Source organism: Acomys minous, assembly GCF_964271855.1.
Source record: "Acomys minous genome assembly, chromosome: 16".
Lineage (NCBI taxonomy): Eukaryota > Metazoa > Chordata > Mammalia > Rodentia > Muridae > Acomys > Acomys minous.
The window spans coordinates 94264898-94273362 of NC_140498.1; the positions used below are offsets into that span (position 1 = coordinate 94264898).

At 52.5% G+C, this 8465-nt stretch overlaps 1 protein-coding gene across 2 annotated transcripts in view; it reads right to left on the reverse strand.

Annotated features, from left to right (window-relative positions):
* The window catches only part of CORO1C (coronin 1C), a 75705-nt gene extending 75155 nt beyond the window's left edge, over window positions 1-550 (reverse strand). Inside the window, exon 1 of one of the 2 annotated variants that reach the window (XR_014775364.1) lies at window positions 416-549. The gene's annotated coding sequence lies outside the window, so the exon portion shown is untranslated. Of the gene's footprint in view, window positions 1-415 lie in introns of both variants that reach the window. The other variant, XM_084761429.1, reaches the window with a different exon arrangement.
* Window positions 551-8465: the final 7915 nt, after the last annotated feature.

An 8465-nucleotide genomic window follows, 5' to 3' on the forward strand; every position in this document is an offset into this window, starting at 1 on the left:
GGACTCCCTACAGGGTTCGTCCCCGGCACCCCCGGCCACGCCGCTGCAGCCTGCCCCCCCCCCGCGCCCCAGGTCTTCAGGGTCCAGGAGGCCATGCACCCCGAGCCAGGCGGAGCCCCGCACACCCGGCCCAGCGCACCCAGCCCCACGTGAGCGCTCGGCCCCGGCCTCCCCGGTAGCCCGTGGCCACCGCCTTACGGCTAACCTGACCCGAGGCCCGGCGCCCTCTGCCCGCGGACGGCCATTCCCCGGCCGCAGCGCCGGGGCCACGCGCGTGCGCCCCGCACACCCAGCGCCGCCGGCTCCTGTCAGCCCGGAGCTTCACACACGCGGGCCCCCGGGAAGGAGGCCCGCCCGGCCTCCCGCCTGCCCCGGCTCGCTCCCGAGCCGCCCCGCCTGAGCGCGCGCCGCTTACCCGAGCCCGGGTGCCTGAGGCGCCGCCGAGGTCCCAGCTGCAAAGCCCCGCGAAGCCTCCAACCGCTGCCGCCTCCCGCCTGGCACTGAGCGCCGCGCGGGGGAGGGGCGCGGCCGCCGCTGCCCAGGCCTCCCTCGCGCAGGCCCCGCCCCCGCGCCGCGCCGCGCCCAACCAGCGCCGCAGAACCGCGCCTCGCCACGCCCACTTCCGGAAGGTCCGGGTTAGGCGCCCGGCGCTCCTTAGAGCGCCCCCTACGGGTGGAGCGGGGAAGCACAGGGAGGCACCGAGCACACACCCGCTTTCCAGGGCCCTTGAATGGCCGGGTGGCCACGCCCACCAGCTCCCTCGAGCCCCACCCAGATCTTCAGAACTTGAGCGGGCGTCCTTAAACCCCGCCCACTGCCCTGCGGCACCGCCCTGGGAGCTTGGTCGCCGCTGAGTGCCCATCGAGCCGGTGAGCCAGGCCAGGTCCGCACCCCGCACTTCAAACCTAGCCTCCCCCAGTTCAGCGCCACAAATCCCCGCTCGGATTTCCTGAAGCCCCAGGGAACCTATAATCATCCTATCCTCTGCACCCCGCCCACGGCCTGCAGACCCCGCCCACGGCCCGCAGGCCCCGCCCCAATTTCTTAGAAGCCACGCCTCCATCAGGGCCGGTTCACGCCTTTCACCCACGCTCTCTGCCTCCCACTGCTATCCCGAGTCACACAACTCAGGACAGGGTGGCGGCCCGCGGGCTGGGTCACACCTACCAGAGAGAGCTAAATGACTCCTTTCCTCAGGTGAGGAAGTCAAGAGTGCTAAGATTCCCGTGCTAGACCCAGGGGGCAGAGCCCTCACCTCTTTGGGTGTGTGCTTCCTAATCTTGAGTGTGAGGTTATCACGTAACAATCCAAAAGCCCCTTCAGAAATATCGAGCTTCGAAAATACCAAGATTTAAGGAAACCGAGTCCAGGGAACTGGACCAGCAGAGGGGTTGGGCTATGTATTTCTCAAAGCAAGGCATCGCTACAGTTCACTGGGGGATGAATTTTGTTTTAGCCTCAGAAATGTCTGGGAATCTGGGGTCGCTACTCAGTGGTAGAGGTCCTGAATTCTCTGTTGCAGGAATTGGGTTAAAACTGCCAACTCCAAAGATCAAGCGATGGAGCAGGGTGTGGTGGCGTACTCCTTCAGTCCTGGCACTCAGGAGAATGAGGCAGGTGGGTCTTTGTCTGAAGTTCAAGGGCAGCCTAACGTGCATAGTAAGTTCCAAGACAGCCAGCGCTATGTAGAGAAACTCTGTCTTAAAAATAATAATAAATTAATTAATTGATTTAATTTTTTTTTAAATGTAGCACTCAGGAGACAGAGGTAGGCGGATCTCTGCGAGTTCGAGGCCAACCTGGTCTACAAAGGTAGTCCAGGACGGTCAGTCAGTCAGGGCTACACAGAGAAACCCTGTCTCGGAAAAAAAAAAATTAATTAAAATTTAAAATAAATTTTTTAAAAAAATCAAGCAATGTGTGTAAATTGTGCGTTGTGTTAAGTCAAGGTCTACAGAACCAACCAGATTTCTCAGCAAGGTTTTACTCTCTGCAGTGCTCTATTTTTAAACATTTGTTTCTTCTATGTGTATGCATCTGTGTATGTAATTACACCACCCGCGGGCAGTGCCCTCCTAGGTCAGAAGAGGCTGAGCTAGCCTGGAACAGGAGTTATGGGGCGGTGTGAGAAGCCCGCTGTGGTGCCAGGAACCAAGAGTCCCCTGAGGGAGCGGCAAGCGCTCATGACGCCTCTCCAGCCCCAAAGCTTGGTTCCTTTATCTGTGAAAATGACAGCGGCTCCTCCCTGGCAGTGCTTAGTTTCCGGCTTGTGACGCACAGGTGGCACCTACTGCTGCCCCTGTTGTGACTCAACAGTATGGAAGAGTAGATTCTGTTCTGCCTTTAAGCAGCAGAGGACGCTAACAGGAGTTCGCCCAGTTTGCCGCTCTGCTTAGACGAGAGTGAGGTGGTAAAGTCCATCTTGCAGCCACTAGTCCCTGGAGACGCAGAAAACCCAGTTGCCCCTGTTAGGATCCTTAGAGTTAATTAAGCAAGGGCATAGGTTATGGGGGCTGAGTGCAGTGTGGAGAGTGAAGGCAGCTGGCCGCTTGAAAGAGAGCTGAGAACACTGGCCACCCCTTTGGAAACACTCACCCATCACTGACTGACTGTGTGACACTGTCAGAAATTCAACAGTCCCAAAATCCAGCTATAAAGGTGAAGACAGAGACTCAGAGACACTAACTTGCCTAAAGTTACCCAGCATGGGCCGGGTGGCAGCCTCACTGGTCTCACTGCACAGCCGCTCCCATAGCTGGTCAGTCATTACCCACAAGGCCTCAGGGGCGGCTGACAAAACAGAAAAACCGTGGACTGTGGATTGTGACAGATTTGTTTAATTCAGGCTGAATTTAGTCATTTGTGTTACTGATAGCAGCCAAATCACTTCCCCTCATCTGAATGGTGTGGGGGTGTGGGTGGGGGTGTGTATGTGTGTGTGTGTATGTGTGGGTGGGTGTGTATGTGTGTGTGTGGGTGTGTATGTGTGGGTGGGTGTGTATGTGTGTGTGTGGGTGTGTATGTGTGGGTGTGGAGGTGTGTATGTGTGGGTGTGGAGATGTGTATGTGTGGGTGGGGGTGTGTATGTGTGGGTGTAGAGGTGTGTATGTGTGTGTGGGGGTGTGTGTGTGGGTGTGTATGTGTGTGGGTGTGTATGTGTGTATGTGGGTGTGGGTGTATGTGTATGTGTGTATGTGGGTGTGGGGGGGTGTACATGCACCAATGTGTACGTGCAGAAACCAAAGGAGGACTTCAGATGTCCTGCTCTATCAATGTCCACCTTATTCTCCTGACGCAGGACAACTGACTGGACCTGATGCTGGGCTGGCAACCCTAAGCTAGCCCCAGCAGACCTGTCCCCGCCTTCAACAGAGCTGAGGCCACCACAGCTGTCCCCAGCCTAGTACTGGCTCCTACCTGCTGAGCCATAATCTACCGACTCGTTTCCCCTCTTTTTCTACTCTCTGTATAAAAATGCAAGTGCTTCAGGAAGTGATTTGGAAGAAATAAGAATCTGGGGTTTTGCTAGGCATGGTGGCACACGCCTTTAATCCCAGCACTCGGGAGGCGGAGGCAGGCAGATCGCTGTGAGTTCGAGGCCAGCCTGGTCTACCAAGAGAGTCCAGGACAGAGAGACCCTGTCTTGAAAAACAAAACAACAACAACAAAAAAGAATATGGGGTTTTGTTTGTTTATAACACCGAGGCTCTAAGCTAGGGTCACTACCAGTGAGCTCACCCCCACCCTCCTAACTACCCCCACTCATGAGTGTTGAGCCCAAGTGTGTGTGCACATGGGGAGACCAGAAGACAACACTGGAAATCTTTATTACACCCTGCCTAGTTTTTTGAGAGAAGGTCTCTCAGTAAACTTGGAACTCAGCAATTATCGGTTACTGTTCTGTTTCCTCCAAGACTGAAACATCTCATCCTTCAGGGAAGCTCCTTAACCAGGAAGATAAACAACTCAAAATAGTTTCGGGAAGTCCCTGAAGCTGATCAGATTCACTAGGCTTCTCCCTGCCCAGAGTAGTCAAGAAAAGCCGAGAGCTCCTCTCAGACGAGACAAGCTGCAAAGACCCTGAGACCAGACCAGCTGCCCGGAAGAAACAGAAACCAGCCCAGGTACCGGGGAGAGCGTTAGACCAGCTGAGGCACCTGGAAAGGGCGCTCTCCAACCTGCTGAGCTGCCTGCAGGCTGTGCAGTGCGCTCCAAGTGTCCAGGTTTAATAAGCTGTCACCCTCGCAGCACTCAGGAGGCAGAGGGAGGCAGATCTCCGTGAGTTCCAGGCCAGCCTGGTTTATAGAGCAAGTCTAGGACAGCCAAGGCTACACAGAGAGACCCTGTCTCTAAAAAAAAAAATAAAAATAAAAAAATAAAAAAATAGAGAGAGACACTGTCTCCAAAACAAAAAACAAAAGAAATTATATGTATGTGTGCATGTGTGTGTGACTATGTGCATGTGTGTGCAGGTGCCCTCTGATGTGGGTCCTGGGAACTGAACTCAAGTCCTCTGGAAGAACGGTTCCTGCTTCCCCCTCCCCTGCCCTCGGGCTTTCTCTGACATCCTGTTTTGCTTCATTTCTGAGACAAGAGCTCACACAGCCTGGTCTGGCCTCAAACTCACTACACAGCTAAAACCAGCCTTTCACACTCATGCAAAGTAACTCGCTCAGAGACCCATCCCGTAGTAGGCGATGCCACCATGACCTAATTAGCTGGCTTACGACCTCCCCCCACCTTTTGTTTTTTTCGAGACAGGGTTTCTCTGTGTACCCTTAGCTGTCCTGGACTTGCTTTGTAGACCAGGCTGGCCTCAAGATCCACTGGCCTCAGCCTCCCTGACTGCTGGGATTACAGACATGCACCGCCCGGCTCCACCTTCTAAAGTTATCCCGAGCCCCAGTGCAAACGTGCTAGAGTCCAAACTCCCAGCCTATGAACTTTAGTGTGTTAGCTTCACAGATGTGGAGTCCGAAAACAGTGAGACTCAACCGTGTCTGTGTGAGGGCATGTATGTATCAAACGCCTGGTCACTGTGGAACCACTCCTGCTGTACAGCAAGGGGAGCTAAGGGAACACATTTCAGTGCTCTCAACAAGAGACTACATCAACAACAGCACTCGGGAGGCAGAGGCAGGCGGATCTCTGTGAGTTCGAGGCCAGCCTGGTCTACAGAGCGAGTCCAGGACAGCCAAGGCTACACAGAGAAACCCTGTCTCAAAAAACAAAAATAAATAAATAAATAAATAAATAAATAAATAAATAAATAAATAAAAATAGAGAGAGAGAGAGAGAGAGAAAGAGAGAGAGAGAGAGAGATCATCAGAGAAACAGGGTGTGGCTGGGTGCAGGAAGTAATGTGTAACTCATCTTCTTGGGGCCCAACCTTTGCTCAGCCCCTCCTGAAATCAGTATCTCTAGCCTTCAAGTGTCTACAGCTCTTGGGAAGGGCTGTGGCTCAATACGAGTGTGGAGTGTTCTCTCAGACTTTTTCTCTGTGAGGGAGAGAGCAGCCCAGGCTACCGGAAGCTGTGGAAGTTTCTCGTTACTTAACGATGTACAAAGGCCTTCCAGATGTGCGACAGCAGTGGTTCTCAACCTTTGTTGTTGTTGTTGTTTTGTTTCTTTCAAGACAGGGTTTCTCTGTGTAGCCTTGGCTGTCCTGGACTCACTTTGTAGACCAGGCTGGCCTCGAACTCACAGCGATCCACCTGCCTCTGCCTCCCGAGTGCTGGGACTAAAGGTGTGCGCCACCACGCCTGGCGGTTTTCTACTTTCTTAATGCTGCAACCCTTTTAATACACTCCTTATGCTGTGGTAACCCCCAACAATAACATTATTTTTGTTGCTGCTTCATAACTGCAATTTCAGTGCTGTTATGAATTGTAATGTCAATATCCATGTTTTCCAATGAGACTGTGAAAAGGCCATGCAGTCCCCGGAGGGCCATGACCCAGAGATGAGAAACCACTGTTCAAGACAAGAAAGGGGTCAGGGGGCTGGAGAGATGGCTCAGTGGTTAAGAGCACTGCCTGCTCTTCCAAAGGACCCGGGTTCAATTCCCAGCACCCGCATGGCCGCTCACAACTGTCTTTGACTCCAAGATCTGACACCCTCACATCAGCACACGTAAATTAAATTAAAAAAAAAAAAAAAAGGGGGTCAGGAACGAGTGTGTCCTGTTTTTACAAAGCACAAAGTGTGGGAATTATTTCTTCCTGATAGAATTATGAACACATTAGCCCGTGTTGTGCTAGACAGGAGATGATTGATAGATACATGGACAGACAGACAGACAGATGATAGATTAATTGATTGATTGATATATGATAGATGGATGAGTAGATAGGTAATGGACAGATAGATAGATAGATAGATAGATAGATAGATAGATAGATAGATAGATAGATAATAGATAGGTGGATAGGTTTTACACAGTTTGTCTTGCCCAATCTTGGAACCTGAGGAGCCGCACACTCTGTCATCTTCCTTGGAGACTCAGGGAAGCTAATGCTGCAGCTCTGACTCCTGAGAACCAGCCAGCCAGTGGAGTGGAGTCAAGTCCTAGCACCAAGGCCTGAGATCAGAAGCTTCAAGAGGGCAGAAGACTGAAGTCCAGCTCAAACAAGCAGAGGGTAGCAAAGCATGGTAGTCCACGCCTGGAATCCCAGGATGTGGGGAGGTAAAGACCCCAGGGCCATCTTGGCTACATGACAAGGTCAACCTGGGCTATGTGAGCCCCTGGCTGTCCTGGAACTCACTCTGTTGACCAGGCTGGCCTTGAACTCAGAGATTCGCCTGCCCCTGCCTCTGCCTCCGCCTCCCAAGTGCTGGGACTAAGATTAAAAGCGTGCTCAGCTTTGGAAATGCTTGTCTTAAGTGCTCCTGGCACAGCCACTCACCACCCAGCACTTAGGAGGCAGAGGGGGGTGGGTGGATCATAAGTTCCAGCGCAGCCTGAACCCATTGCTTCTGGAAACTTCCTCATAGATTCCCAGACACACCTAGAAATCATATTTAATCAGCTCCTTGGACATCTATTATGTAGTAGTAGACGCACAAGACCAACCATGGTGATGGGTAAGCTTCCTGTTCCCACTTCCTGTTCCCACTTCCTGTTTTGTATTTTCTCATTTTCCTGTAAGTATGTTCAAAGAGTGGTTGGCTGTCAGTCAGACAGGAAAAGAAATCCATAAACTCACAGTCCCTAAGCCCAATGTCCCCCTTTGACCGTCCTCAGCAGAGCGCCAGACAATGCAGTACTGGCAGATTTTCCAAAACTTGAATGTGAATCTCGTCACCCAGGTCTTAGTGAAACCCCCTCTGCTATCTGCAGGCCCCTGGAACAGGACTAAGGGTAAACAAGAGAGGTGACAACCTGTGCTCACCACTGCAGCATGGCAGTCTGCTGACCCAGGCCATAACCTTGGCAGCATTAGCTTGGGGGACTGCCACCACCGCTTTGAAGCTCTGTAGAAATCCCCACACCAAGCTCCAGGCTGCAGCCTCTTTGAGAGCATGTCATTTGCAGGGGCGAGGGGGCAGCTTTCAGGGGTGGATGGGTACCCTGCCATTTGGTGGCCGGAAAAGTGTGGCATGGACGTTGAGCTTTCCAAGAGTTCTATCTATGAGTGACAAAGCACTACCTCTGGGTGAGGCAGAATAGCAAGGATGCCCTTCCCCAGCATGCCTCACGCTGCAGGCCCTGCAGCCAGCATTCCGTACACCTTGCCCGAGTCAGCCTCACCAGTCCTGTCATGAAAATACAATACTGCAGAGTTAAAGGCAACAGTCGTGGCTGAGAGCTCAGACTGCACAGGTGTCAATCCTCTTGGCCATTCTTCACTGACCAGCCTGCCAACCACCTTCTGATGTCACACTGTCACCTGTAAAATGGGGACATAACCCACTTACAGCATGGGGGCCTGTCCAGGGCTGTCTGGAAGACTGAGTGTATCCATGGAGACCAGGTGCAGGAGAGATGCTCACAACCACCTGGAATCCCAGGGTCAGGATGGTCTAAAGACTCTGGCCTCCACAGACACCTGCACTTGGGAGCATGCACATACACGAGCACATACATACATACACACATACACACACACACACACACACACACACACACACACACACACACGGTTCAAAATAAAGTAAAGCCCTGTAAAATTGTAAGGAGTTGGATAGACGGTTTCACAGTTAAGAGGGTGGTTTGCAGGCTGGAGAGACAGCTCAGAGGTTAGGAGCGCCGCCTGCTCTTCCAAAGGTCCTGAGTTCAATTCCCAGCAACCACATGGTAGCTCACAACTATCTATAATGTGATCTGATGTCCTCTTCTAGTGTGCAGGTATTCATGGAGGCAGGACACTGTATAATAATAATAAATAAATAAATCTTTAAAAAAAAAAAAAAGAGGGTGGTTTGCTCTCCCAGAAGGGGTGAAATCAGTTACCAGCACCCATATC